Source organism: Lithobates pipiens, unplaced genomic scaffold, assembly GCF_037356315.1.
Source record: "Lithobates pipiens isolate NorthernLeopardFrog02 unplaced genomic scaffold, aLitPip1_a1.2 Scaffold_16, whole genome shotgun sequence".
Classification (NCBI taxonomy): domain Eukaryota; kingdom Metazoa; phylum Chordata; class Amphibia; order Anura; family Ranidae; genus Lithobates; species Lithobates pipiens.
Genome location: NW_027507748.1, coordinates 202657464 through 202669954, shown reverse-complemented (window position 1 = coordinate 202669954; position 12491 = coordinate 202657464). Strand labels below are relative to the sequence as shown.

General features: G+C 36.4%; 14 non-coding genes across 14 annotated transcripts; all 14 read right to left on the bottom strand.

Moving 5' to 3' along the window:
• Positions 1-89: 89 nt before the first annotated feature.
• On the bottom strand, positions 90-304 carry LOC143984777 (small nucleolar RNA U3). The gene has a single exon (XR_013275129.1). It is a non-coding gene; the product is annotated as a small nucleolar RNA U3 (small nucleolar RNA).
• A 690-nt stretch (positions 305-994) lies between these two features.
• Positions 995-1209, bottom strand: LOC143984863 (small nucleolar RNA U3). Its single transcript, XR_013275203.1, has one exon. It is a non-coding gene; the product is annotated as a small nucleolar RNA U3 (small nucleolar RNA).
• Positions 1210-1898: 689 nt separating this feature from the next.
• Positions 1899-2113, bottom strand: LOC143985119 (small nucleolar RNA U3). The gene has a single exon (XR_013275422.1). It is a non-coding gene; the product is annotated as a small nucleolar RNA U3 (small nucleolar RNA).
• Positions 2114-2802: 689 nt separating this feature from the next.
• Positions 2803-3017, bottom strand: LOC143984642 (small nucleolar RNA U3). Its single transcript, XR_013275012.1, has one exon. It is a non-coding gene; the product is annotated as a small nucleolar RNA U3 (small nucleolar RNA).
• A 690-nt stretch (positions 3018-3707) lies between these two features.
• On the bottom strand, positions 3708-3922 carry LOC143984862 (small nucleolar RNA U3). Its single transcript, XR_013275202.1, has one exon. It is a non-coding gene; the product is annotated as a small nucleolar RNA U3 (small nucleolar RNA).
• Positions 3923-4612: 690 nt separating this feature from the next.
• LOC143985217 (small nucleolar RNA U3) lies at positions 4613-4827 on the bottom strand. The gene has a single exon (XR_013275508.1). It is a non-coding gene; the product is annotated as a small nucleolar RNA U3 (small nucleolar RNA).
• Positions 4828-5517: 690 nt separating this feature from the next.
• On the bottom strand, positions 5518-5732 carry LOC143984861 (small nucleolar RNA U3). The gene has a single exon (XR_013275201.1). It is a non-coding gene; the product is annotated as a small nucleolar RNA U3 (small nucleolar RNA).
• A 694-nt stretch (positions 5733-6426) lies between these two features.
• Positions 6427-6641, bottom strand: LOC143984758 (small nucleolar RNA U3). The gene has a single exon (XR_013275111.1). It is a non-coding gene; the product is annotated as a small nucleolar RNA U3 (small nucleolar RNA).
• Positions 6642-7330: 689 nt separating this feature from the next.
• On the bottom strand, positions 7331-7545 carry LOC143984859 (small nucleolar RNA U3). The gene has a single exon (XR_013275200.1). It is a non-coding gene; the product is annotated as a small nucleolar RNA U3 (small nucleolar RNA).
• A 691-nt stretch (positions 7546-8236) lies between these two features.
• On the bottom strand, positions 8237-8451 carry LOC143984776 (small nucleolar RNA U3). Its single transcript, XR_013275128.1, has one exon. It is a non-coding gene; the product is annotated as a small nucleolar RNA U3 (small nucleolar RNA).
• A 690-nt stretch (positions 8452-9141) lies between these two features.
• LOC143984857 (small nucleolar RNA U3) lies at positions 9142-9356 on the bottom strand. Its single transcript, XR_013275199.1, has one exon. It is a non-coding gene; the product is annotated as a small nucleolar RNA U3 (small nucleolar RNA).
• A 690-nt stretch (positions 9357-10046) lies between these two features.
• On the bottom strand, positions 10047-10261 carry LOC143985117 (small nucleolar RNA U3). The gene has a single exon (XR_013275421.1). It is a non-coding gene; the product is annotated as a small nucleolar RNA U3 (small nucleolar RNA).
• A 688-nt stretch (positions 10262-10949) lies between these two features.
• Positions 10950-11164, bottom strand: LOC143984641 (small nucleolar RNA U3). Its single transcript, XR_013275011.1, has one exon. It is a non-coding gene; the product is annotated as a small nucleolar RNA U3 (small nucleolar RNA).
• Positions 11165-11854: 690 nt separating this feature from the next.
• LOC143985216 (small nucleolar RNA U3) lies at positions 11855-12069 on the bottom strand. The gene has a single exon (XR_013275507.1). It is a non-coding gene; the product is annotated as a small nucleolar RNA U3 (small nucleolar RNA).
• Positions 12070-12491: the final 422 nt, after the last annotated feature.

Below are 12491 nucleotides of genomic sequence, written 5' to 3'. Positions count from 1 at the left end.
AAAAAAGCATAGTTTTCAAAATAGACAAAAACACAAACTTGCAAACTCAGCTGTTTTTAAAACAAAAATAGACATTTAGCATTCAAACAACCACTCTGAATGAGTTCCCGCCAGCCATCTTCCCATCAGGAAAGATGACCAAGTCATCAAATGGTGGCAGCATCTGCAGAGAGCAGCACTGCCAACAGCAGTCCTAATGAGACAAGAACCCTAAAATTCATCATCGTGGAAGGTGAGCATGGACACTTTCGAGCACATTTCTCCCTTTGCATTCTACAGAAATGATCCCTGAAAATATAGTCCTACCTTGACAAATCAACGATTTCAGCAACATTTTAATCACTATTCCTTCAACAAATTGTGAACATGTTTGTCAAAATCCAATGTAAACTACTTGTAGAAATCAAGTAGTAATAATTAATATGCCTGTTTGCCAATGTCCTATTCTAAAGAAAAATAATTTTGCAATTCTTTTCTCTCAAATTGTAACATTTCTTGATGCCTTATATTGGCTATCTTGATTCTTTTGGATGTCCTTTTGGTAAGCCGAGCAAAGTTTTAACAGCACCTCACAGTCTTGTTCAGCGCAGTAACAGGAGAAACTAAAACACAGATGGAGTATTTTTGTTTCCACCACTTTAAAAACAGAATGGTCTGGCATGTTTCTTTTGCTTCCGAAAGAATGGTTTGTCAGTGATGACAGTATTTTCTTTATCTTTTTAACATATAAAGCACCATAATTTTTCCTTGGGTTCCGTGAGCGTTGTTTCAGTTTTGCAATTCCTCCAAGCGCAGAAGCCAAAGGAAAAACATTGGCAGCTACTGCGTGTCACACTGCAAATAATCTTCCCACATAGAAGTATAATGTAATTTTTTTCCTTTCCATCTGACAAATACAAAAAAAAAAAAAAGCATAGTTTTCAAAATAGACAAAAACACAAACTTCCAAACTCAGCTGTTTTTAGAACAAAAATAGACATTTAGCATTCAAACAACCACTCTGAATGAGTTCCCGCCAGCCACCTTCCCATCAGGAAAGATGACCAAGTCATCAAATGGTGGCAGCATCTGCAGAGAGCAGCACTGCCAACAGCAGTCCTAATGAGACAAGAACCCTAAAATTCATCATCGTGGAAGGTGAGTATGGACACTTTCGAGCACATTTCTCCCTTTGCATTCTACAGAAATGATCCCTGAAAATATAGTCCTACCTTGACAAATCAACGATTTCAGCAACATTTTAATCACTATTCCTTCAACAAATTGTGAACATGTTTGTCAAAATCCAATGTAAACTACTTGTAGAAATCAAGTAGTAATAATTAATATGCCTGTTTGCCAATGTCCTATTCTAAAGAAAAATAATTTTGCAATTCTTTTCTCTCAAATTGTAACATTTCTTGATGCCTTATATTGGCTATCTTGATTCTTTTGGATGTCCTTTTGGTAAGCCGAGCAAAGTTTTAACAGCACCTCACAGTCTTGTTCAGCGCAGTAACAGGAGAAACTAAAACACAGATGGAGTATTTTTGTTTCCACCACTTTAAAAACAGAATGGTCTGGCATGTTTCTTTTGCTTCCGAAAGAATGGTTTGTCAGTGATGACAGTATTTTCTTTATCTTTTTAACATATAAAGCACCATAATTTTTCCTTGGGTTCCGTGAGCGTTGTTTCAGTTTTGCAATTCCTCCAAGCGCAGAAGCCAAAGGAAAAACATTGGCAGCTACTGCGTGTCACACTGCAAATAATCTTCCCACATAGAAGTATAATGTCATTTTTTTCCTTTTCATCTGACAAATACAAAAAAAAAAAAAGCATAGTTTTCAAAATAGACAAAAACACAAACTTGCAAACTCAGCTGTTTTTAAAACAAAAATAGACATTTAGCATTCAAACAACCAGTCTGAATGAGTTCCCGCCAGCCATCTTCCCATCAGGAAAGATGACCAAGTCATCAAATGGTGGCAGCATCTGCAGAGAGCAGCACTGCCAACAGCAGTCCTAATGAGACAAGAACCCTAAAATTCATCATCGTGGAAGGTGAGTATGGACACTTTCGAGCACATTTCTCCCTTTGCATTCTACAGAAATGATCCCTGAAAATATAGTCCTACCTTGACAAATCAACGATTTCAGCAACATTTTAATCACTATTCCTTCAACAAATTGTGAACATGTTTGTCAAAATCCAATGTAAACTACTTGTAGAAATCGAGTAGTAATAATTAATATGCCTGTTTGCCAATGTCCTATTCTAAAGAAAAATAATTTTGCAATTCTTTTCTCTCAAATTGTAACATTTCTTGATGCCTTATATTGGCTATCTTGATTCTTTTGGATGTCCTTTTGGTAAGCCGAGCAAAGTTTTAACAGCACCTCACAGTCTTGTTCAGCGCAGTAACAGGAGAAACTAAAACACAGATGGAGTATTTTTGTTTCCACCACTTTAAAAACAGAATGGTCTGGCATGTTTCTTTTGCTTCCGAAAGAATGGTTTGTCAGTGATGACAGTATTTTCTTTATCTTTTTAACATATAAAGCACCATAATTTTTCCTTGGGTTCCGTGAGCGTTGTTTCAGTTTTGCAATTCCTCCAAGCGCAGAAGCCAAAGGAAAAACATTGGCAGCTACTGCGTGTCACACTGCAAATAATCTTCCCACATAGTAGTATAATGTCATTTTTTTCCTTTCCATCTGACAAATACAAAAAAAAAATAAGCATAGTTTTCAAAATAGACAAAAACACAAACTTGCAAACTCAGCTGTTTTTAAAACAAAAATAGACATTTAGCATTCAAACAACCACTCTGAATGAGTTCCCGCCAGCCATCTTCCCATCAGGAAAGATGACCAAGTCATCAAATGGTGGCAGCATCTGCAGAGAGCAGCACTGCCAACAGCAGTCCTAATGAGACAAGAACCCTAAAATTCATCATCGTGGAAGGTGAGTATGGACACTTTCGAGCACATTTCTCCCTTTGCATTCTACAGAAATGATCCCTGAAAATATAGTCCTACCTTGACAAATCAACGATTTCAGCAACATTTTAATCACTATTCCTTCAACAAATTGTGAACATGTTTGTCAAAATCCAATGTAAACTACTTGTAGAAATCAAGTAGTAATAATTAATATGCCTGTTTGCCAATGTCCTATTCTAAAGAAAAATAATTTTGCAATTCTTTTCTCTCAAATTGTAACATTTCTTGATGCCTTATATTGGCTATCTTGATTCTTTTGGATGTCCTTTTGGTAAGCCGAGCAAAGTTTTAACAGCACCTCACAGTCTTGTTCAGCGCAGTAACAGGAGAAACTAAAACACAGATGGAGTATTTTTGTTTCCACCACTTTAAAAACAGAATGGTCTGGCATGTTTCTTTTGATTCCGAAAGAATGGTTTGTCAGTGATGACAGTATTTTCTTTATCTTTTTAACATATAAAGCACCATAATTTTTCCTTGGGTTCCGTGAGCGTTGTTTCAGTTTTGCAATTCCTCCAAGCGCAGAAGCCAAAGGAAAAACATTGGCAGCTACTGCGTGTCACACTGCAAATAATCTTCCCACATAGAAGTATAATGTCATTTTTTTCCTTTCCATCTGACAAATACAAAAAAAAAAAAAAGCATAGTTTTCAAAATAGACAAAAACACAAACTTGCAAACTCAGCTGTTTTTAAAACAAAAATAGACATTTAGCATTCAAACAACCACTCTGAATGAGTTCCCGCCAGCCACCTTCCCATCAGGAAAGATGACCAAGTCATCAAATGGTGGCAGCATCTGCAGAGAGCAGCACTGCCAACAGCAGTCCTAATGAGACAAGAACCCTAAAATTCATCATCGTGGAAGGTGAGTATGGACACTTTCGAGCACATTTCTCCCTTTGCATTCTACAGAAATGATCCCTGAAAATATAGTCCTACCTTGACAAATCAAAGATTTCAGCAACATTTTAATCACTATTCCTTCAACAAACTGTGAACATGTTTGTCAAAATGCAATGTAAACTACTTGTAGAAATCAAGTAGTAATAATTAATATGCCTGTTTGCCAATGTCCTATTCTAAAGAAAAATAATTTTGCAATTCTTTTCTCTCAAATTGTAACATTTCTTGATGCCTTATATTGGCTATCTTGATTCTTTTGGATGTCCTTTTGGTAAGCCGAGCAAAGTTTTAACAGCACCTCACAGTCTTGTTCAGCGCAGTAACAGGAGAAACTAAAACACAGATGGAGTATTTTTGTTTCCACCACTTTAAAAACAGAATGGTCTGGCATGTTTCTTTTGCTTCCGAAAGAATGGTTTGTCAGTGATGACAGTATTTTCTTTATCTTTTTAACATATAAAGCACCATAATTTTTCCTTGGGTTCCGTGAGCGTTGTTTCAGTTTTGCAATTCCTCCAAGCGCAGAAGCCAAAGGAAAAACATTGGCAGCTACTGCGTGTCACACTGCAAATAATCTTCCCACATAGAAGTATAATGTCATTTTTTTCCTTTCCATCTGACAAATACAAAAAAAAAAAAAAGCATAGTTTTCAAAATAGACAAAAACACAAACTTACAAACTCAGCTGTTTTTAAAACAAAAATAGACATTTAGCATTCAAACAACCACTCTGAATGAGTTCGCGCCAGCCATCTTCCCATCAGGAAAGATGACCAAGTCATCAAATGGTGGCAGCATCTGCAGAGAGCAGCACTGCCAACAGCAGTCCTAATGAGACAAGAACCCTAAAATTCATCATCGTGGAAGGTGAGTATGGACACTTTCGAGCACATTTCTCCCTTTGCATTCTACAGAAACAATCCCTGAAAATATAGTCCTACCTTGACAAATCTAAGATTTCAGCAACATTTTAATCACTATTCCTTCAACAAATTGTGAACATGTTTGTCAAAATCCAATGTAAACTACTTGTAGAAATCAAGTAGTAATAATTAATATGCCTGTTTGCCAATGTCCTATTCTAAAGAAAAATAATGTTGCAATTCTTTTCTCTCAAATTGTAACATTTCTTGATGCCTTATATTGGCTATCTTGATTCTTTTGGATGTCCTTTTGGTAAGCCGAGCAAAGTTTTAACAGCACCTCACAGTCTTGTTCAGCGCAGTAACAGGAGAAACTAAAACACAGATGGAGTATTTTTGTTTCCACCACTTTAAAAACAGAATGGTCTGGCATGTTTCTTTTGCTTCCGAAAGAATGGTTTGTCAGTGATGACAGTATTTTCTTTATCTTTTTAACATATAAAGCACCATAATTTTTCCTTGGGTTCCGTGAGCGTTGTTTCAGTTTTGCAATTCCTCCAAGCGCAGAAGCCAAAGGAAAAACATTGGCAGCTACTGCGTGTCACACTGCAAATAATCTTCCCACATAGAAGTATAATGTCATTTTTTTCCTTTCCATCTGACAAATACAAAAAAAAAAAAAAGCATAGTTTTCAAAATAGACAAAAACACAAACTTGCAAACTCAGCTGTTTTTAAAACAAAAATAGACATTTAGCATTCAAACAACCACTCTGAATGAGTTCCCGCCAGCCACCTTCCCATCAGGAAAGATGACCAAGTCATCAAATGGTGGCAGCATCTGCAGAGAGCAGCACTGCCAACAGCAGTCCTAATGAGACAAGAACCCTAAAATTCATCATCGTGGAAGGTGAGTATGGACACTTTCGAGCACATTTCTCCCTTTGCATTCTACAGAAATGATCCCTGAAAATATAGTCCTACCTTGACAAATCAAAGATTTCAGCAACATTTTAATCACTATTCCTTCAACAAACTGTGAACATGTTTGTCAAAATGCAATGTAAACTACTTGTAGAAATCAAGTAGTAATAATTAATATGCCTGTTTGCCAATGTCCTATTCTAAAGAAAAATAATTTTGCAATTCTTTTCTCTCAAATTGTAACATTTCTTGATGCCTTATATTGGCTATCTTGATTCTTTTGGATGTCCTTTTGGTAAGCCGAGCAAAGTTTTAACAGCACCTCACAGTCTTGTTCAGCGCAGTAACAGGAGAAACTAAAACACAGATGGAGTATTTTTGTTTCCACCACTTTAAAAACAGAATGGTCTGGCATGTTTCTTTTGCTTCCGAAAGAATGGTTTGTCAGTGATGACAGTATTTTCTTTATCTTTTTAACATATAAAGCACCATAATTTTTCCTTGGGTTCCGTGAGCGTTGTTTCAGTTTTGCAATTCCTCCAAGCGCAGAAGCCAAAGGAAAAACATTCGCAGCTACTGCCTGTCACACTGCAAATAATCTTCCCACATAGAAGTATAATGTCATTTTTTTCCTTTCCATCTGACAAATACAAAAAAAAAAAAAAAAAAGCATAGTTTTCAAAATAGACAAAAACACAAACTTGCAAACTCAGCTGTTTTTAAAACAAAAATAGACATTTAGCATTCAAACAACCACTCTGAATGAGTTCCCGCCAGCCATCTTCCCATCAGGAAAGATGACCAAGTCATCAAATGGTGGCAGCATCTGCAGAGAGCAGCACTGCCAACAGCAGTCCTAATGAGACAAGAACCCTAAAATTCATCATCGTGGAAGGTGAGTATGGACACTTTCGAGCACATTTCTCCCTTTGCATTCTACAGAAATGATCCCTGGAAATATAGTCCTACCTTGACAAATCAAAGATTTCAGCAACATTTTAATCACTATTCCTTCAACAAATTGTGAACATGTTTGTCAAAATCCAATGTAAACTACTTGTAGAAATCAAGTAGTAATAATTAATATGCCTGTTTGCCAATGTCCTATTCTAAAGAAAAATTATTTTGCAATTCTTTTCTCTCAAATTGTAACATTTCTTGATGCCTTATATTGGCTATCTTGATTCTTTTGGATGTCCTTTTGGTAAGCCGAGCAAAGTTTTAACAGCACCTCACAGTCTTGTTCAGCGCAGTAACAGGAGAAACTAAAACACAGATGGAGTATTTTTGTTTCCACCACTTTAAAAACAGAATGGTCTGGCATGTTTCTTTTGCTTCCGAAAGAATGGTTTGTCAGTGATGACAGTATTTTCTTTATCTTTTTAACATATAAAGCACCATAATTTTTCCTTGGGTTCCGTGAGCGTTGTTTCAGTTTTGCAATTCCTCCAAGCGCAGAAGCCAAAGGAAAAACATTGGCAGCTACTGCGTGTCACACTGCAAATAATCTTCCCACATAGAAGTATAATGTCATTTTTTTCCTTTCCATCTGACAAATACAAAAAAAAAAAAAGCATAGTTTTCAAAATAGACAAAAACACAAACTTGCAAACTCAGCTGTTTTTAGAACAAAAATAGACATTTAGCATTCAAACAACCACTCTGAATGAGTTCCCGCCAGCCACCTTCCCATCAGGAAAGATGACCAAGTCATCAAATGGTGGCAGCATCTGCAGAGAGCAGCACTGCCAACAGCAGTCCTAATGAGACAAGAACCCTAAAATTCATCATCGTGGAAGGTGAGTATGGACACTTTCGAGCACATTTCTCCCTTTGCATTCTACAGAAATGATCCCTGAAAATATAGTCCTACCTTGACAAATCAACGATTTCAGCAACATTTTAATCACTATTCCTTCAACAAATTGTGAACATGTTTGTCAAAATCCAATGTAAACTACTTGTAGAAATCAAGTAGTAATAATTAATATGCCTGTTTGCCAATGTCCTATTCTAAAGAAAAATAATTTTGCAATTCTTTTCTCTCAAATTGTAACATTTCTTGATGCCTTATATTGGCTATCTTGATTCTTTTGGATGTCCTTTTGGTAAGCCGAGCAAAGTTTTAACAGCACCTCACAGTCTTGTTCAGCGCAGTAACAGGAGAAACTAAAACACAGATGGAGTATTTTTGTTTCCACCACTTTAAAAACAGAATGGTCTGGCATGTTTCTTTTGCTTCCGAAAGAATGGTTTGTCAGTGATGACAGTATTTTCTTTATCTTTTTAACATATAAAGCACCATAATTTTTCCTTGGGTTCCGTGAGCGTTGTTTCAGTTTTGCAATTCCTCCAAGCGCAGAAGCCAAAGGAAAAACATTGGCAGCTACTGCGTGTCACACTGCAAATAATCTTCCCACATAGAAGTATAATGTCATTTTTTTCCTTTCCATCTGACAAATACAAAAAAAAAAAAAAAGCATAGTTTTCAAAATAGACAAAAACACAAACTTGCAAACTCAGCTGTTTTTAAAACAAAAATAGACATTTAGCATTCAAACAACCACTCTGAATGAGTTCCCGCCAGCCATCTTCCCATCAGGAAAGATGACCAAGTCATCAAATGGTGGCAGCATCTGCAGAGAGCAGCACTGCCAACAGCAGTCCTAATGAGACAAGAACCCTAAAATTCATCATCGTGGAAGGTGAGCATGGACACTTTCGAGCACATTTCTCCCTTTGCATTCTACAGAAATGATCCCTGAAAATATAGTCCTACCTTGACAAATCAACGATTTCAGCAACATTTTAATCACTATTCCTTCAACAAATTGTGAACATGTTTGTCAAAATCCAATGTAAACTACTTGTAGAAATCAAGTAGTAATAATTAATATGCCTGTTTGCCAATGTCCTATTCTAAAGAAAAATAATTTTGCAATTCTTTTCTCTCAAATTGTAACATTTCTTGATGCCTTATATTGGCTATCTTGATTCTTTTGGATGTCCTTTTGGTAAGCCGAGCAAAGTTTTAACAGCACCTCACAGTCTTGTTCAGCGCAGTAACAGGAGAAACTAAAACACAGATGGAGTATTTTTGTTTCCACCACTTTAAAAACAGAATGGTCTGGCATGTTTCTTTTGCTTCCGAAAGAATGGTTTGTCAGTGATGACAGTATTTTCTTTATCTTTTTAACATATAAAGCACCATAATTTTTCCTTGGGTTCCGTGAGCGTTGTTTCAGTTTTGCAATTCCTCCAAGCGCAGAAGCCAAAGGAAAAACATTGGCAGCTACTGCGTGTCACACTGCAAATAATCTTCCCACATAGAAGTATAATGTAATTTTTTTCCTTTCCATCTGACAAATACAAAAAAAAAAAAAAGCATAGTTTTCAAAATAGACAAAAACACAAACTTGCAAACTCAGCTGTTTTTAGAACAAAAATAGACATTTAGCATTCAAACAACCACTCTGAATGAGTTCCCGCCAGCCACCTTCCCATCAGGAAAGATGACCAAGTCATCAAATGGTGGCAGCATCTGCAGAGAGCAGCACTGCCAACAGCAGTCCTAATGAGACAAGAACCCTAAAATTCATCATCGTGGAAGGTGAGTATGGACACTTTCGAGCACATTTCTCCCTTTGCATTCTACAGAAATGATCCCTGAAAATATAGTCCTACCTTGACAAATCAACGATTTCAGCAACATTTTAATCACTATTCCTTCAACAAATTGTGAACATGTTTGTCAAAATCCAATGTAAACTACTTGTAGAAATCAAGTAGTAATAATTAATATGCCTGTTTGCCAATGTCCTATTCTAAAGAAAAATAATTTTGCAATTCTTTTCTCTCAAATTGTAACATTTCTTGATGCCTTATATTGGCTATCTTGATTCTTTTGGATGTCCTTTTGGTAAGCCGAGCAAAGTTTTAACAGCACCTCACAGTCTTGTTCAGCGCAGTAACAGGAGAAACTAAAACACAGATGGAGTATTTTTGTTTCCACCACTTTAAAAACAGAATGGTCTGGCATGTTTCTTTTGCTTCCGAAAGAATGGTTTGTCAGTGATGACAGTATTTTCTTTATCTTTTTAACATATAAAGCACCATAATTTTTCCTTGGGTTCCGTGAGCGTTGTTTCAGTTTTGCAATTCCTCCAAGCGCAGAAGCCAAAGGAAAAACATTGGCAGCTACTGCGTGTCACACTGCAAATAATCTTCCCACATAGAAGTATAATGTCATTTTTTTCCTTTTCATCTGACAAATACAAAAAAAAAAAAAAGCATAGTTTTCAAAATAGACAAAAACACAAACTTGCAAACTCAGCTGTTTTTAAAACAAAAATAGACATTTAGCATTCAAACAACCAGTCTGAATGAGTTCCCGCCAGCCATCTTCCCATCAGGAAAGATGACCAAGTCATCAAATGGTGGCAGCATCTGCAGAGAGCAGCACTGCCAACAGCAGTCCTAATGAGACAAGAACCCTAAAATTCATCATCGTGGAAGGTGAGTATGGACACTTTCGAGCACATTTCTCCCTTTGCATTCTACAGAAATGATCCCTGAAAATATAGTCCTACCTTGACAAATCAACGATTTCAGCAACATTTTAATCACTATTCCTTCAACAAATTGTGAACATGTTTGTCAAAATCCAATGTAAACTACTTGTAGAAATCGAGTAGTAATAATTAATATGCCTGTTTGCCAATGTCCTATTCTAAAGAAAAATAATTTTGCAATTCTTTTCTCTCAAATTGTAACATTTCTTGATGCCTTATATTGGCTATCTTGATTCTTTTGGATGTCCTTTTGGTAAGCCGAGCAAAGTTTTAACAGCACCTCACAGTCTTGTTCAGCGCAGTAACAGGAGAAACTAAAACACAGATGGAGTATTTTTGTTTCCACCACTTTAAAAACAGAATGGTCTGGCATGTTTCTTTTGCTTCCGAAAGAATGGTTTGTCAGTGATGACAGTATTTTCTTTATCTTTTTAACATATAAAGCACCATAATTTTTCCTTGGGTTCCGTGAGCGTTGTTTCAGTTTTGCAATTCCTCCAAGCGCAGAAGCCAAAGGAAAAACATTGGCAGCTACTGCGTGTCACACTGCAAATAATCTTCCCACATAGTAGTATAATGTCATTTTTTTCCTTTCCATCTGACAAATACAAAAAAAAATAAGCATAGTTTTCAAAATAGACAAAAACACAAACTTGCAAACTCAGCTGTTTTTAAAACAAAAATAGACATTTAGCATTCAAACAACCACTCTGAATGAGTTCCCGCCAGCCATCTTCCCATCAGGAAAGATGACCAAGTCATCAAATGGTGGCAGCATCTGCAGAGAGCAGCACTGCCAACAGCAGTCCTAATGAGACAAGAACCCTAAAATTCATCATCGTGGAAGGTGAGTATGGACACTTTCGAGCACATTTCTCCCTTTGCATTCTACAGAAATGATCCCTGAAAATATAGTCCTACCTTGACAAATCAACGATTTCAGCAACATTTTAATCACTATTCCTTCAACAAATTGTGAACATGTTTGTCAAAATCCAATGTAAACTACTTGTAGAAATCAAGTAGTAATAATTAATATGCCTGTTTGCCAATGTCCTATTCTAAAGAAAAATAATTTTGCAATTCTTTTCTCTCAAATTGTAACATTTCTTGATGCCTTATATTGGCTATCTTGATTCTTTTGGATGTCCTTTTGGTAAGCCGAGCAAAGTTTTAACAGCACCTCACAGTCTTGTTCAGCGCAGTAACAGGAGAAACTAAAACACAGATGGAGTATTTTTGTTTCCACCACTTTAAAAACAGAATGGTCTGGCATGTTTCTTTTGCTTCCGAAAGAATGGTTTGTCAGTGATGACAGTATTTTCTTTATCTTTTTAACATATAAAGCACCATAATTTTTCCTTGGGTTCCGTGAGCGTTGTTTCAGTTTTGCAATTCCTCCAAGCGCAGAAGCCAAAGGAAAAACATTGGCAGCTACTGCGTGTCACACTGCAAATAATCTTCCCACATAGAAGTATAATGTCATTTTTTTCCTTTCCATCTGACAAATACAAAAAAAAAAACAAGCATAGTTTTCAAAATAGACAAAAACACAAACTTACAAACTCAGCTGTTTTTAAAACAAAAATAGACATTTAGCATTCAAACAACCACTCTGAATGAGTTCGCGCCAGCCATCTTCCCATCAGGAAAGATGACCAAGTCATCAAATGGTGGCAGCATCTGCAGAGAGCAGCACTGCCAACAGCAGTCCTAATGAGACAAGAACCCTAAAATTCATCATCGTGGAAGGTGAGTATGGACACTTTCGAGCACATTTCTCCCTTTGCATTCTACAGAAACAATCCCTGAAAATATAGTCCTACCTTGACAAATCTAAGATTTCAGCAACATTTTAATCACTATTCCTTCAACAAATTGTGAACATGTTTGTCAAAATCCAATGTAAACTACTTGTAGAAATCAAGTAGTAATAATTAATATGCCTGTTTGCCAATGTCCTATTCTAAAGAAAAATAATTTTGCAATTCTTTTCTCTCAAATTGTAACATTTCTTGATGCCTTATATTGGCTATCTTGATTCTTTTGGATGTCCTTTTGGTAAGCCGAGCAAAGTTTTAACAGCACCTCACAGTCTTGTTCAGCGCAGTAACAGGAGAAACTAAAACACAGATGGAGTATTTTTGTTTCCACCACTTTAAAAACAGAATGGTCTGGCATGTTTCTTTTGCTTCCGAAAGAATGGTTTGTCAGTGATGACAGTATTTTCTTTATCTTTTTAACAT